Source organism: Rosa rugosa, chromosome 1 (genome assembly GCF_958449725.1).
Source record: "Rosa rugosa chromosome 1, drRosRugo1.1, whole genome shotgun sequence".
Classification (NCBI taxonomy): Eukaryota; Viridiplantae; Streptophyta; class Magnoliopsida; order Rosales; family Rosaceae; genus Rosa; species Rosa rugosa.
In genome coordinates this window covers 25,532,428-25,550,478 of record NC_084820.1, presented here as the reverse complement: position 1 = coordinate 25,550,478, position 18,051 = coordinate 25,532,428, and the positions used below count along the sequence as shown (strand labels likewise).

At 38.4% G+C, this 18,051-nt stretch overlaps 1 long non-coding RNA gene and 1 pseudogene across 1 annotated transcript; one reads left to right on the top strand and one right to left on the bottom strand.

The window, feature by feature from the left end:
* Positions 1-8,354: 8,354 nt before the first annotated feature.
* On the bottom strand, positions 8,355-12,749 carry LOC133724413 (disease resistance protein TAO1-like; annotated as a pseudogene).
* Positions 12,750-12,881: 132 nt separating this feature from the next.
* On the top strand, positions 12,882-15,359 carry LOC133724412 (uncharacterized). The gene is made up of 2 exons (XR_009853671.1): positions 12,882-14,295; positions 14,515-15,359. It is a non-coding gene; the product is annotated as an uncharacterized LOC133724412 (long non-coding RNA).
* Positions 15,360-18,051: the final 2,692 nt, after the last annotated feature.

Here is an 18,051-nt window from a genome sequence, read left to right as displayed (position 1 = left end):
TGCCAGTTTTTTAAGGCACATTATTTCCATACAAACACATTCTGTATATGCAAGTTATTTGTCATCAACCACTACATTGCTTGTACACTTTGCTTACAATTTTATCAAAGTACATATGCAAATTATTGATGTTGATTTTACAAATACACATATTAATCATCTATTTTGTTTCAAGGAAATTCAACTATTTCTACCGAGCATCCAACTACTTGCAAATGATACCTCAACTACGGGTTGATGTACATTATCGGAACACTTTATCCGCCAAAGCAATGGACCGCCATGCTCGGATAACTCCGCTAGCCTCCAAATCGGCACAAGATAAGTCACTATATCTTATCTTTTCCTCTCTTGCGATTAGAGCTATTGCCATGTCTATACATGTCTCTATGACCCTTAAGCATGCCTACAAAATGTTATTAGCAACTTTACTACAAGACATGCTACACACATACATGCTTAAATGCACTTTCATGTGACATGCATCTAGAAGCTTGTGACACTTACGACTTAATTAAACATGCTCGGATAAACGACTTGCTCGGGTTACGACTCGCTTGGGTATCGAGTATGGCCACGACTTGCGCTTGGGCCACGCCTCGCATGCTCGCACATCGCCTACACACTCAACTACACCCAACTTGCTCGATCATGTCCAACATGTTTTACTTAAGCCCCAAGTTCACAAACGCTTCATACGATGTCACCAGGACTACTCCCACAATTTTATATGGACACCCATTACACTTGCCACTATCTATTGTGCGTGTTATATGGCCATAAGATCCACATATACAAATACCAATATTTTACATGTTCATACACATTAATGGAATATTGAATTCTTCTACCATTTGTCGCTTGCAACAAATCGAATTCTTTTCGCATTCCATTAATACAAACGGTAACCAATACAACAAGCATTCTACATATGCGCGTTTCTTTTTGTCTCATTGTGCAGGATTAAACGAGTCCCTTCTTGCTTACGGAGTTCGGGGACTTGTAGGGGCTCCGTGCCGCCCTGTCACTTATGCTTGATGACTTCATGCTTATAACTCCCCAACCAAGAAGCTCCTCTTACTCGGGGACTTGTAGATACCTCTACTAGCAAGCAACTTTGTTACATCACCAAGCATAAGTAACACCCTCTTTGGGACACCCACAAGCCATGGTGAGGCCCAACCGCTACTTGCATCTTGTAGCCCTATGTTCAAGCTATGCTATGGTATCCGGAAGTCGCAAATCCGTCGCCGGGAAGCCACCTTTCCGGCCTTGCCAAGTTGTCTTCACAAACATGCTTTCTAGACTAGAATAGTGATTTTAGTCATCCCACATCTAAGAAAATGTAAAGGAGAAGCATTCCTTCACCTATAAAAGGAATGCCTCCTCCCACTTAAACATCCACTCCGTTACATCTTTTGTAATCCCCTTGGGCCGCAAGGCTCAACACACTAGTGTAACATTCAAGTGGACGTAGTTTCCAGCTAAGGCGGGAGACGAACCACTATACATCTCGTGTCACTCTCTCTAAAGCTAACTAGAGATCCCACAGATCACTAACGTTAACAGTCAGAGACAAAATAATTTGAAGGTGAAAGTGGCCTTATGACGACAAAAAGAGCTGTGTGGCCTTATAACTAATTAAAGTTTCAAAATGACACTTGTGTGTAATTTTCTATAGAAATTAAGGAGGGGCATCACAGTCCTGTGAAACAAACATCCCCCATATTGCATATACGCATAGGACTTAGAATTACTGTATATGTGCACGACCCAGAAATATTAATGACATCTTCCTCGATCGTCAAATGTTTTTCAGGACCTGTAATTTTTTCGAGTTGCAAACTTGGGTCAAGTCTGGCTATCCCTCGTAATTGTTTAGTTCCCTTTGATTAAAAAAAAAAAAAAAAGCACCAAAGGTCCAAAGATAAGGGAAAAACTGGTCATTCACTACCGGTTTTCCCTGCTCCAGTAAAACGCTGCAACTTTCACCTCTCATTGCACAGTTGTTATGGTGTCACATCTGGTGTTATTGTGGATTATATACAGTACTACGTATTCAGTGAAATTTGGAAAATGCAGCAGCGGCAGTGTTTGCTCAAGTTTCATATTGCTAAACCATTGTATCTACATGAAACTAGAGATGTGCTCACTAAACAATTGTGTTGTGCATCATTAGCTAAGTTTGCTTTGAAATATAACTTTAGGACTCAATGGATGGTGTTGGTTCCAATCTCATTCACATATATCTATAGTCCATCATAAATGAAATTCTTGCTTAAACGACAAAAAGAAAATAGAAGAAGTACAAAACGAAAGCTTAGAGGTGTTACTTGGAAAAAAGTTCTCTGAATTCTGAACACGTGGGATATATCAGACATTACTCAGAAGTCAGAACACGAAATAACAGATTCCCTGAGAAAAGTAAAGGCAGGAAGGAGGTAAAAGTGGTAAACAAAGCTCCCCACGAGTAATACTGATAGCAACTTCGACCTTTACACTGCAGGTTCACAAAAGCCAATCCAAAAAATTCAGGTTTGAAGAGTGAGATAAGTTTTGAGAAATACTTCAATTCAGGGTTAATTCAATAATTCTATTCATCCCACAATGAGGGTATATATACAAGTACAAATGAGTAGTCTAACTCTAGTAGGAAACAAACTTTCCATAATTACAGGATATCCTAATTAAATAAAATCCTAATTACATACAGATTTACAGCGATTCTACACTCCCCATCAAGTTGGTGCATAGATGTCTATCATGTCCAACTTGTCAACTGAGCTGTCAAATACCTTCCTGGACACTCCTTTAGTAAGAACATCAGCTAATTTCTCCTCTGAGTTTACAAATGGAAAGCGAATAACCTTTCTGTCAAGATTTTCTTTAATAAAATGACGGTCAACTTCCACATGCTTTGTTCTATCATGCTGAACTGGATTATGTGCAATCTCAATGGCAGCTGTATTATCACAATGTAAATCCATAGGCTTTTTAAGCTTGTAACCCAGGTCTTTCAAGACATTACGAATCCACAACATTTCACAGACTCCGTGTGCCATACCTCGGAACTCAGCTTCTGCACTTGATCCGGCAACAACTTTCTGCTTTTTGCTACGCCAAGTGACAAGGTTCCCCCCAACAAAAGTGAAGTACCCAGATGTAGAACGTCTGTCAGTTTTATCACCAGCCCAATCTGCATCTGTGTACCCAACAACTTCCAATTCATCTTTTTTCTGAAACAGTAACCCTTTACCGGCCTGGCGCCATCTTTAAGTACCTCAAAATACGAAAGACTGCATACATATGCTCTTCACTAGGACAATGCATAAATTGACTAACAACACTCACAACATAAGCAATATAAGGTCTAGTATGTGAAAGATAAATCAACCTTCCTACAAGACGTTGATACCTCCCTTTATCAGTTGGAACTTGATCAGGATAAATAGCAAGTTTGTGATTCATCTCAATGGGTGTCTCCATTGGTCTACAGTCCAACATCCCCGTTTCAGCAAGTAAATCAAGGACATACTTCCTTTGTGAAAGCAAAATCCCTTTCTTAGACCTTGCAACTTCAATACCCAGAAAATACTTCAGTTGTCCCAGATCCTTCATTTCAAACTCCTTTGACAAATACTTTTGCAATTCATTCATCTCTTTCGGATCATCCCCTGTAATAATCATGTCATCAACATACACAATAAGAGCTGTAATCTTACCATTCTTGCGTTTGATAAACAAGGTATGGTCAGAATTGCTCTGTCTATACCCAAAGGCTTTCATGGACTTTGAAAATCTTCCAAACCAAGCTCTTGGAGATTGCTTCAGGCCATACAAAGACTTCTTCAATTTACACACCTTGCCAACGTCACTTGGGTAATTCTTAACACCTGGGGGCACATCCATGTACACTTCTTCCTCCAAATTCCCATTAAGAAACGCATTCTTCACATCAAACTGGTGCAAGGGCCAACCTTTGTTTGCTGCAAGTGAGATTAGAATCCGGACAGTATTAATCTTTGCCACAGGTGCAAAAGTCTCCTCATAATCAAATCCATAGCGTTGTGTATAACCTTTGGCAACCAACCTCGCCTTGTATCTATTAATAGTTCCATTTGCATTAAGCTTCACAGTAAATACCCAACGACATCCTACAGTCTTCTTTCCAACCTGCATAGGTACTAGCTCCCATGTTGCATTCTTTTGAAGAGCTTCCAATTCTTCATTCATCGCCTTTGTCCATTTTGGATCCGTCAATGCATCCTGCACGTTACTAGGAATAGATACAGTAGATAATTGATCAACAACAAGTGCATGTGACCCTGAAATCCTATGGTTAGACATCAAATTAGCTATAGGGTATTTAGCTTTGGCTTTGATATCTGGTTCATATTGTTTCTTAGGAATTCCCTTGGTAACCATTTGTGATTTCCTAGGTTCGACACTTTCTAACCCAGAAAATTCATTAAAGTTTAAGGGTACCTGAGGAGGATCATTCTGACGGGGATCTTCAGTTGGTGATGCAAAAGGGGGAATATCTTGTGTGTGAGCTTCATATACGTCTTGATTTTGATTCAAACTATCCAGAAAAGTCGGCTCTTCTGTCTCGAAATTCACAACACTCTGTTCGGCAGTTACATTTTCTGTTTCGGAATTCACAACACTCTGTTCAGCAGTCGCATTTTTTGTTTCGGAATTCGCAACACTTCGTTCGGTAGTCGCATTGTTTGTTTCGGAATTCACAATGCTCTGTTCGGCAACTGCATTTTCTGTTTCCGAATTTCTACCCTCAAATCTATCCTCCAAATTTTCCAAGTCTTCAAAGACATCAAAATCAATAATAGAACGAGGATTCCCTTCGCAACCTCTCTCCCCCTGAAGGGAAGACTGAGAAGCTCCCCCTGAGTAATAAGGCTCGGATTCACGAAAAGCAACATCAAGAGAGACATGTATAGTGCCAGTAAGAGGATCATAACATCGATAACCCTTCTAGAAGTCAGCATAACCAACAAAGATACACTTACGGGCACGGGGATCAAGCTTGATGCGTTGAGGCTTGGGAATATGAACATAGGTTGTGCACCCAAACACCCGGGGCTCCAAATTAGGCATAGAAGGGATTGTCAAAAGTGTATGAAGCTTCTGATGAGGATTTTGAAACTCAATCACCCGTGAAGGAGTACGGTTGATAAGATATGCTGCTGATTTCACTGCTTCTCCCCAATAGGATCGAGGTACATTCATGCCAAACAAGGAAGCACGAACAACTTCTATCAACTGCCTGTTCTTCCGTTCTGCTAAACCATTCTGTTGAGGAGTATAAGAATTGGAGGTTTGATGACGAATTCCATGTGACCGGCAAAACTCAATCATAGGGCCATTCACAAACTCTCCACCATTGTCAGACTGAAACACTCTGATGGATTGTTGATACTGAGTTGCCACCATTTTGTGAAATTCGGTAAACATTCCAAATACATCACTCTTATTCTTCAGTAATGACACCCATGTCATGCGAGTGCAATCATCAATAAACGTTACAAAATACCGAGCTCCAGAAAGAGAAGGAATTTTCGCAGGACCCCAGACATCAGAGTGAATCTTCATAAAAGGAACATGACTTTTATTAAGACTTGGTGAATATGAAATACGGTGACTCTTGGCCAATTCACAAATGTCACAGTGGAAATCCAACTCACTAACAACTGAAAACAAATGAGGTTGCAGCTTCTTAAGATAACGAAAGGATAGATGACCTAACCGGCGATGCCATAACCATACAGCTTCCTTCGCATTCTCTACCCCGTTGATCTGATTAGCTTGTCCCAAAAGATGCTTCTGCTTCTTTCCAGTCTCTGTCAAATCCAGATAGTATAATTCCCCCTTCTAACACCATAACCAAGAATCCGTCTAGTCAGAATGTCCTGAAACACACAGAAAGACGGATAGAAGGTCACAATACATGCAAGAGCTAAAATAATTTGACCAACAGACAGAAGATTATAAGCCAGTGATGGAACAACTAAGACAGATTCAAGGGTTAAGGTATCAGATAAAGCAATAGAACCTTCTCCGGTGACCAGAGTTGGAGTACCATCAGCAATAGAGACAACGTCTTGAGGGGAAAGTCTAAGGTTTTTCACAAGACTTGGGTCATTGGTCATATGGTCAGATGCACCTGTATCAATTATCCATGTACTATTAAAAGTAACATTACCCTTCATACCTGACTGCGCTACATTAGCGGAAGCATTGTCTAGGGAAACTTCCTCTGTAGTAGCAATAGTGGCCTTGCCCAGATTCTTTCGCGGTTTCTTGGTGAAGTCCCACCAATCAGGGTAACCAATCACTTCATAGCACCGCTCCTTGCTATGACCTAATTCCCCACAGATAATGCACCTTTTGTTTGCATATGGATTTGGTTTACCCAGAGGACGGCGTGGAGAAGGTCCTGAGAAGCCTGGAGGAGGACCCTGTTTGCGTTGAGCCATAACAGAAAATTCGGTAGTTACCGAATGCCCCATAGCCTGTTTCTCTGATTGCATCATTGAGGAATTCATGATTTTGGCAAGATTGGATATTCAAGGGTTTCAAGATGGATATGAATGTTTTGGTTTCTTTTTCTGAAAAAAGGTAGGGTGATGGTGGTTTGAAATTCAGGATGGTTTGATTTCAACGGTGGTGGTACGCAGCGGTTTGTGGTGTTCTTCTGGATTCAAGATTCAAAGGATGCAGCGCAAGTTCAAAGGATTGAACCTGCTCTGATACCAAGTAGAAAAGAATACTTCAATTCAGGGTTAATTCAATAATTCTATTCATCCCACAATGAGGGTATATATACAAGTACAAAAGAGTAGTCTAACTCTAATAGGAAACAAACTTTCCATAATTACAGGATATCCTAATTAAATAAAATCCTAATTACATACAGATTTACAGCGATTCTACAGTCTGGAGGGGATACCAAATCCATAGATGTAGGACACCTTCTGCACATATGATCCCATGCATGTTGCTTAGTGCCGTCTTACTCACTTCAGAAAATGAGGGCGAGGTTCCTTATAAAAAGGAAAGGCACTTCCACTAGGTCCTCCTCCTCCATGAGACTGAGGAAGGCCTCGCTTGGAAATGGAATGTGATACAACTGCTGCTTTTCCAGAATCACAACGAGGAATTTCCAAAGCCTCATCAGAAATGTTAACGTTGCTCTGGTTAAACTCTTCCACATCTTGTTCATATACTAAACGGACCCAACATTTCTTCACAACGTACAAGCCTTGGCCACAGACTTGAAATGAAAATTCAATTTGTTTCAACTCTGTTGTCTGTACATGACAAAAGTATGAAGAGAGAGAATTGTCATGGAGAAACCAAAGGTGATCTGACACAGCTCGTCCCAGCGTATGTTCAAATCTAAACGCTACAAGCGCAGGGTTTAACTCTTGTCCATCTACTTTCACATTGCAAATAATGCGGTGATTATACGGAATGACCGGTGGCAACTGGCGGTGTCTATGTACTGCAAAAACAGCACAGGCCGCGAATCCCATGAACTCCTTATTAAACCAACCTGGATGCAGATCGATACTTACGGAAGGCGTCGCAGTTTGATGATCGAACCACTCTGGAATTTCATTTCCAGGAATAGTAAAGGTAAATATTGAGTCCCTAGCTTCTTCATGGCGGACCCGTCATTCGGCCTGGCGGGGTCCGGACGCCCCCCCCCCCCTCCTTCACTCTCTCTCTCTCTCTCCACTCCCACGTGAGTCGTGACAAGTAAGAAAGGAAAAATTCAATCAAGTAAAACTTCTATCTTTCTTTGCCAAAAAAAAAAAAAAAAAACTTCTATCTTTACTTAATTAATTAAATCAATAGGTAAACCTTTTATTTCTCAAAAAAAAAAAAAAAATTGTTTGGTTGATAATAAGTAATATTAAATTTAATTAAAAATGAACAAAAAATAACGTAATAATTTAACAAAAATCTTTAATGCGGTTAACTATTTTAACATCTAACAAGCCAGAAAAATATGTGATTTAAATATATAATTTCATTGTGATTTTATTGTTACAAGTATAAATTTTAATTTTTTTTCTTATTTGTACTTTTGTTCTTTTAATTGATAATCAATTTCTTTCTTGTATGTACTTTTGTTCATTTGATCAATGATCGATTGAATTTACTAGTTGTTTACCACAAATTTAGGATTTAGGGTTTGGAGTAGATTTTTTTTTTGGACCCCCCCCAGATCTAAATCCTGGTTCCACCACTGATTAATGATATTGACAAATTTCCTGCACCGTAAGAACCAAAATCTAAACAAACAATTACGAGAGAGAGAGAGAGAGAGAGACCTGAAGGTGTCGCTTCATTGATGTGAATGCCACACTCCTACACCCTTGCTTCATCAGTTTCAAACAATTAAAAAAATATGCCAGTGACAGATGTTCTGGCACAATCTCCAATGAAATGCAATTACTTGCTTTTACAATTACACGAGATGGAAGCTTTGGTAATTTTTGAAGGTTATGGCAATCTTGCAAATGCAGCTCTTCAAGACTGTAAAGTTGACCGAGGCTCTCAGGATGGCTAACAAATTGGTTATTCTCTAGATATAATTCTCTTAAAGATGATAGGCAGCCGAGATCATTGGGGATGGCTCCTTCCAAAAGATTGCAGTGCGAGAGATCCAACCTTACAAACCAGCAAAGGAAGGCAGCAACATAGATATCGGTGGTCCTGTACACCCAAAAAACAGTAATTTTTTGAGATTTTGAAGACCAATGCATGAAGGCAGTTCTCTCAAGGCAGTTTCATTCACAGAGTTTCCAGACTCTCTAAATGGCCCAAGTCTTCCGGTAATTTCTCAAGCTTCGAGCAATACGAAAGATCAAGGGTTTTCAGCGATTTCAAGACAGATACACTGTTTGGAAGAGCCTAAGGTTTTTGCAACCACTCAAGAACATCTCAGTAAGTCTTTCAAGGAATCCAACGGATGAGTCAACCTCCTACAGCTGTATACAACCTTCAAGATTCAAGTGTGTTCAAGATATGGACTACCGCTAAAGTCGGGGGGTCTTGAGAAGATTCAAAGAGTGGCTGAGGTCGATGCGTTTCAAACTGTATAAAGGCTGAAAAAAACACATATAGCAAAATTAGCTTCCATTATTCAAAAATTTGTGGGTAATAAAACATTAATACGTAGTGACATAATACCTGTTTACTCTCCCACAGATATTCAATTTGGCTATGGCACATTTCAAGTTCTTGTAAGTTCTCCAGGTTGATAAGTGATGCCAATGATTGTAGAGGACGCTTCCACGGTTCCACCATACGAGTAACCGTAACTCACTTGAAAGATACAGAAAGTCGTCAGAGAGGTGCATATAAACACCATAAAGTATCAGTATTCTCAAATTTTTCATCATCGAAAAGGATTTTGCATGCAAGTGCAAATCCAATATGTCTGCAACATCATTCCCGCGCAGGACTATGCCTTCCACTGCTTCTGTTCCCTAATAAACATGAATAAAGAATAATCAAGCTCCAGATCTTGTCATAAATTACAAAGCAACAAAAATCATTCTTGTACTAATTTTCTCACCGTATTTTTTCTCATGACATGAATAAAGTCTTCTTTAAGGCACAACCTGCTGCGCTTGCCTGGCTCGTCTGGAGATTCTTGGCGAACAATTTCTAGGCCCATTTCTTGGAGCAAATCATGCATTTGTAGAGTGCCAGCATCTGAAATAGTTAAGAGAGATCTCTCCACAAGTACATCAATTGCAATAGTTGCAAAAAAGCCACACATGTCAAGTCTTTCTATTGCTTTTTTTTTTCTCGTACCCTCTGTAGAAACATGCAATGTCTGGGAAGATTTTCTTCTCATTGTCATCTAGACCATCATAACTTATTTTAAGTTTCTCGAAAATTTCTGCATTACAAACTTTTCTCAATTTTGCCAACGCACTTTCCCACGCACTTCGACCTCTTCCATGCAAAAAAGAACCCAAGACTTTAAGAGCCAGAGGAAGACCTTTGGCATAATTCACAACATAATTAGACAAATCCAGCTGGTAGCTTCGTTCAGGGTAATCTTTTTTAAAGGCCTTCCGGCAAAAAAGCTGAAGAGCTTCATTAATATTTAGTCCCTGGGCCTCAAATCTTCTCATCGATCACTCCATGTTTAACTAACAAGTGATCATCTCTAGTTGTGATGATAACTATACTTCCAGAACCAAACCAATCTTCCTTTCCAGCCAAACTGTCCAACTGGTCCGAATGATTAACATCATCAAGAACGAGAAGAACCTTTTTGTGACGTAAAAATATCTTTATCTTTTGTGGCTCCTTCATGAACATCACATACGTCAATCTCTTTCCCCAGCATCCTAGAAATAAGTTTCTTTTGTAACTGAACCAGACCACTTGTTTCTTCATTGCTTCTAACATTAGACATAAAGCTGCTGAACTCAAATTGATGAGAGACTCGATCAAAAAGTACTTTGGCAATAGTTGTCTTACCAATTCCACCCATTCCCGATATCCCTATAAAGTTAGCATCATTCACCCCTACACCTAAAAGCAAATTAACTGCTTCTACTCTTGAATCTATCCCAACCAAGTTCTCCATCGAACTAAACAATGTCGGGCGCGATTTCGTCCTTACTGCAGCAACAATGTTCTTGATGAGCTCTAATTCGTACCTGGAATAGATAAGAAACAATTTTATACGTCACTTCATCAGTCACATTCACACACAAAGTGTACACATGCACACACACACAGAGTTATACACACATATTATTTACATGTAAATTGGCCAAATAATTTTGTTTACTTTATGACCACTATTCAGTGGAGAGGAAAAAGAAAAGGAACTGAATTATACCCCCAGTCCTTTGAATTCCAGCCAGAGAAATTTGACACTTTTGTTAAAGCAGCTCTCCAAATTCTCTGTGTCGTCCATAAGTCTTTGTTCATGTTTGGTGAAGGCTTCTGCAAAACTCCCGGTTTGTCTTCTCACATCGGAGGGATCGACATCATAGAAAATTGGCAAAATTGTTTTCCTTGCTTCCAAGCACTCAAGAATCTTCAAAAGTTCATCCAAGCACCATGGTGAAGATGCATTATTTGGTGAGAGGACAATGAGAATGAGTGCAATTTTTTATTCTTCAGTTGCAGTTAAAAGTTCTGGAGAAATGGATTTCCCTTTTTGGAGTTCACGGTCATCCATGAAAGTTTTTATTCCCTGATCTACCAATGAATGGTATAAGTTGTTTGTATTTTGTAAAGCCCATCCGGGTGTCTTTACCTCTAAAACTTAGAAAGACATCATATTTCCATTCAGAAGTTGATGAATGAAAAGATGGAGAGGCTCTTTCTGAACTCATTGTGACTGGAAACTGCTTTCTTATCTGTCACTATTTACTGGAGATTGTCCCAAGGACCATGAGCTATATACCAACGAGCACAAAGAACAAGCAATTTGTTTGTTTCCTCCTCCATAGAAATAGATAAAAAGTGAATTATTTCCTTGTGAACCAGCCCTATATAAATTCTGAAAAGAGTGGTATAATATTATCTTGTTCTGGAATCTATTAACCACACAAACTCACTGGTTTGCTAGATATTTAATGTCCACCGTCATCCTAGAATATGTAGTACATAGTTTGATCAAAGACATGATATAGTGCAGTACAATATTTAGTAGCAGCTTAAAATGCAGGTATTATTCCATCTATATATGATAGAAATTGGAAATGAAATATATATTCAGAAGTATTTCAGATTCAATAAGAAGTTCTGAAGAGACATCCGTGATCATGCTAGGCATCAGTATCTTTTTTACAAGGCAAGACTATCTTCACTTGTACAGTAGCTAGGGATGTCAAGATTTCAAGGAATGCTTCCTTTCTAAGACGAAAATCTGTTCTCAGCAGACTAATCTTCATATGTTAAACTTACATGCACGTTTGGTGAATTAAAACATTCTTGTTATTTGAATGAAATCACTAAAAGATGGGAATCATTACTTTGAACTACAAGATACAAGATATTCCTGTTAATGTCACATGTACTAATATAGACAATTGCGAATAACCCGAATACTGTTGACTATTGGAAACTGCTATAGCCTGCCTTCACTTTGATTTTTCCTCTATCCCCAATGTCCAATTCTCCTCAAAGTTTGAACTTTTTTTTTTATTCATCCAACAGCTAAGTGAGCTAACTATACTGTAAGTAGTCCAAACTCAAAATTGGTAAGATCACATTTAAGCTAATTGCGCCCACAAAATTGAACTAAGTTTCTCAGTTTTCAATCACTTTCTTTTCAATCATGAAGGTTCAAATGGATATTAATGTTTAGACTTGCAACTGCATCATATTTCATGACTACAATTATCTCGAATCGTATGTATTAGACATGATGAGAAAAATATTAATCACAAACTCTAACGCTAACTGTCCCAAATCGGAAAAGAACAAACTAGAGAAACATGTAGAACATGAAAAACAGATTAAGCATTAACCAGTATAGAAATTAGTAGGAGACTAACCTGGGCTTCCTATGCAATTGGCAATTGCAAAACTGGGCAAGTTTCAAATTTGAATATGTAGGAAATTGAGGAATTGCAGAGGCAAAAGTAAAATATAAGGAAGAGAGTGTGGAAATATTCAGAAAAGGCCTGATTGGTACTGCCGGAGGATTTTGGCCCCCAAAATTTAGGAAACCTATCCACACGCTAATTAAGACCATCTCCAACGGAGATGTCAATTGCCATGTGGAAGCCCAACGTTAATATTTGACAGCCCAAACTCTTCTCCAACCCGTCTGTTTTTTACACGTGGATTAGACCAAACTCTCTCGTCTGTCAAATTTGACAGCCTCTTCTCTTTCTGTCATTTAATTTTTTATTGTTTCTTACTTTCTCTCGGTGCGTCGACTCTCTCTCCCCTTTCACCGTTTTTCTTCCTTCATCTCACCCAGAACTTCAAACACTTTGCATGTCTGCAAATTTCTTCTCTCTTCTTGAATTACCGGAACATGGATCAAAGATGCTCAGATTCATCTTCAGATGCTGCGAATGAAGAATTTTGGAATCTTGCCAATTCATCATCAGACGAGGAATTGATGAATTTGCAGATTATTGCTATACAAGAGAATGGAAGAAGAAGGCGTCGGGGCTCAGTTCCTGGTCGCAGATTATTGATGAATTTGCAGATTATTGCTAGTTTGATCAATACTGTATCTGATGCAGTTATTTCTTTGCTGAGGTCTTTGATTTTTTCAGAAATTTTTTCCTGATTGTATTCCATATGAATATTCTCCTTATGATATTCCCATTGGCCATATATTTTTACGGCTGCACCACCGCCCCTGCTTTCTTTCTTTTGTCTACATTACAATCTCTTCAATGCTCAAGTCTTATTTGTGGCTGTAAGTTCTCATCGTCTGCAGAATCGTGTACCTCAACCAATGTTGATACTTAAGTTGTGATTGTATATTGGCTTCCTGAATACGTTTTGCAGGGTCTGTGTTATGTTTTCCCTCTTGTGTTTATAATTGTCGAGATGGTATAAATGATTTAGTGCCTAGATAGAATATGGAATATTTATCCTTGCAAGTGTTGCTACAAAGCTTAACATATGAATTAGGAACGGGAAATCATTTTGCTTGTTTCTTTTGCTGATTGAGTAGTAGAGTTGGTTGATTCAAGTAATGAAGGAAAGTGCATATAGTGAGAAAAGATATGTTATTTAAAGTTTGCTCGCAAGTATTGCTTTTGATAGGCTTTAGGGGATAAGAAGATTGTTTGCTTTATTCTGTAAAATTTTGAATACTCCTATCAAAGAGGCCTTCAAATAATAATTTGAGAATGATACTGTTTTACCAACAACACTTGACTTCCAGGCGCATTAAATTTCATGTTCAAATGTATCCAGAAAGCCTACTGTTATGGCATCTCTTCTATTGAAATCTGACCTGCATTTGTCTTTGTTGTAATTTTTCTTATATTGGCCAGATTTTTGTGATTGATCCAAGTTGTGTTTCAGGTCATCTATGATAGAGGTAGCGACATCATAATTGTGAGGCACATTTGTGTTATTTTAAGAACTTACTTTTGTAAAAGCAGTTTTAAGAGATTTGTTCTTATATTTTTTGGTTCCATCTGGGCGATTAGAAGGAAGCACCCATTTAGTCAAATGGCAAATGACCAAAAGGAAAGAAGATTACTACCCTGAAATCTTGAGTGTTGTGTTTACTGAAGCTGCAGGTTAATTTACTAGGTTTGTTATTATTGTCACTTTCTACTTTCTCATGGGTTCTTTCAAATGATTTAGTTTGGTAGTCAGTAGCTTATGATGCATAGTTTTTGTTTGCGGAAGCATCAAAAATTCATAATATCTACTTTCTGCCACACATTGTCATGTATCCTTACCTGAAGTCATGTACGTTTGGTTGAACTTGGTAATTGATAGCCTATCATTGTTCTTGTTTTTGTCTAGGAGTTGTTCAAGGTAACTTCATGACACAGTCTGTTTGCAATTGTCAATGGAAGGTGTGTCGAAGACCCTAGATCAAAGGCATCGGATTTAACAAGCAATTCACTGTCAGGCAAAAAATGTCTGTGCATCCTCATTTTGCTTCAGCAGTGAGAAACCAGATATGATTGCATTCCATGAGACCATCGTGTGTTCTGTTCTGTGATGTATTTTTTCAGCCTCTTCCATCATTCCACACTTGGAGTACATATCAACAAGGGCACCTCCAATAAACAAGTTCATGCCCATTCCAGATTTAATTATTCTGCTATGGATTTCCATACCATGGTTTAAAGAATGATGACCTGCATAAGCTCTTATGTATTTTCATGAGCTATAATTGTCTTCACTTGCCTTTAACTTTTAATTAACAAATAAATATCAAATATTGCAGAGGCTTCACTGGAAACTTGCTTCAAGATCAACTCATGGACTGATGCTGACTTCTCCACTCAGGCATGTTCACAAGATTTTTTTGAGTTTCTGCAAATTTTCAGTTTAGGATGCAGTCACCAAATTTGTTTGGGGGGTCAAGAAAGCCTTCAATCCATTTTAGTTTGTATTGAAATCTGGCAGCTTTCTTAGTACGTATTGAAATCTTCTTCTATGGGGGGTCAAGAAAGCCTTCAATCCATTTTAGTTTGTTGCTATATATCAGTATATATCAGTTTGTATCAGTTTGTTGCTGGGATCTCGAGTTTGTATCAGTTTGTTGCTATATATCAGTTTGTATCAGTTTGTTGCTGGGAAGACGAGTTTGTATCAGTTTATATCAGTTTGTTGCTATCAAATTCAAGCTGTTTCTGTTTGTTGCTAGTTGACTGCTAGTTTTTTTGCTGTTTCAGTTTCTGTTTTCTACTATGTATTCCCATCTTGATGTATTCTCAGAATCTCAATTGCATATCTTTTCTCATAATCTCTTCATGCATCTCTTAAATGGAACCATTCATTGTATGATCTTAGATTACAAGTAAAAAAAAAGAGGAAAAACAACATAAATAGAATTTTATATGTTAAAGTAATATTCAAATTTGACATCTCCATTGGAGCTAGAAATTGTCAAAAGGTTGCTATATCAAATTTGCCATGTCATATGTCAAATTCAAATTTGACCAAAACCAAATAACAAAGCCATTGGAGATGCTCTAAGTCGGCTAAGACTAGAAAGACCAAGACCTTCCAGGCGGGAAAAAACAAAATTGTGGTGTTCAATTTTTAAGCAGGTCTTCTAGTAGTTTTTGTGTCTAATGGAGGTTATCACACCCCCATAGTTCAAATTCAATTCTCCACATTCCTCCTCAATTATAGAATTGGGTTAGAATTACTCTACGGCGTTTGAGAAATAAGAAGAAAAAAAAAACTTGAAAAATTTTACTGATAAATTGAACACAAACATAAATATTCATATTCATGAGTAAATTATAGCTTTTAGATATTGTATCGGACTTAAAAGTGAAAAACTACACAGCTCCTCATAGTGTGGGTGACTACAAATTATTTGCGAAATCTTGTTTTGAAATTCTTGGATTAAAGGCATTTTGTAGCTTCACATGCCGAATTGTACTGTTTCTCATAGTAACTTGTGCTCGAGTGCCAATTTTAGATTGAGAAATTGTATCATGTCAAAAATAACGCGTTTTGATAATTTCTTCGATACTTGCATGTTTTTAAGTCTATGACTGAATGGGAAGATATGATTGAATGGAAAGGAAGTTGGAAGGATGGTTGGGCTTCGTGGGTCTTGTATACTGTCAAACTCTTAGGCACCTTCCTGGTAAATGATTCAGACAAACTCCACCAAAAATACATATTCAAGATTTCAAGGTATTTGCCTAATTAAGTTGGGTTCAATGTCTATTGTCTATGTGGTAGTTGAACAAAGTAAGTGGCTCCTAAACAATCATGGTGAGTGCGACCAAAGTATAATCAAGTCAATATCTCATTAGACTTGATAGCGACACAAAGCTACCACCCAAACCTACCATTACAAGGAAATAAAAGAACACTTCTTTTTTGTCGTTAAGCAAATAAGAAGTCAGGAATTTGTACTGTTCTACTTATGGTCTTTATTATACGTATTCTGTTTTTTTAAGATCCCCTTGGTGCATTCTTAGATTGTCGCACTAAATGTGACTAGAATCCTAGTGCAGTCCTAGGTCGTAAGTCGTAACTAAGCGCTCTAAACAAAGAAATAGTAGCCAGAGGCATCAATTAGCAGTGATCAAGTATACTATATAAAGGGATTAGCGGAGAGACTTTTGTTGGTGTCACCGGGAGTGGTGTTCTCCGATCATATTTAGCTCTTATAAACTCTCATCGGTAGTTAACTCATCACTCATAAGAAAACTACTATTTATGTCATAGATTGCTCGGTCGTACCCAGTGATATATAAAGCCTACGTATGAAAACGTTACCCACACGGCCCCCCCCCCCCCCCCCCCCCCCCGTCCTAACGTGTGCCCATCATCTTCAATTTTTTGTTTCTCACGGTCTTTTATCTAGCTTTCAGAGATGGTTTGCCTACCGCTCTAAAACCAACAAGACCCATAAATCCCTATTATTATATGTCTTTAAAGTTTCCGTGGAAAGGGAATCCAAAATCGTAACTTAATTGTTTTGATAAAAGATCGAAGTTGCAGACCATGGAATTAAAACCCATTGTGAAACATCTTATCGCTCTTGGCTCTTGCCTTTTTTTTTTTAGATTATAACTAATTACTTCGAGTATATACTTCATGAAACTAATTTTACTCACGACATCTTGTTAAGATTTACCATCCATTTTAAGATATATAGTGTTTCAGTGGTAATGATAAGAAACGTGGTGGTCGTGAGAGCTTCCATCTCCGAATTCCGTACCTGCCAATCATGAACAGGGAAGACCGGGCTAGCCGCCCTTCGACCCTCCGATGCCTAAGTGATCAGATACATGTAAGAATGTAGACTAGGTAGGAGTAAGTGGAGAATGGAGGCTTATCTTGAATGAGTGGAGAGACATGTATTTATAGTGTGGGGATGAGCTTGTCACCCCTTTGTTTCCAATGTGGGACTAACTGTGGTCTACCCGATACCACAAGTGTATGGTATCGGCATCATGTTTGGGCTTTATTGGCGTTACTTTAAGTGGCTAATGAGCCTTGTGCTTCCGATACTTGTGCCTGAGAGGTATCTATACCGACATGTAGGATTTGAAATAATGGTTTTTCCATGTAGTAAGAATATTTGATATCCTTGGATGATGTTGCCCTAAAGAGGAATGATTGATTAATCATTTCCTTCTCTATCTCATCGATCTCTCTTTCTGAGAAGAATTGTTGCTGTGGTACATATATTATCAACGCACCGTCAATAGAGAGATCACTTAATCCCAGAATTAATCACATGACTATGAGGAGAAAGAAAGTAACACGCGGTCGGTGGCGGTTAGGAAGCTCAACGTACGAGCAGCTGCAGCAGTATGTATTATGCAGCCTCGCATACACAAACTTCGCTAGTTAGCT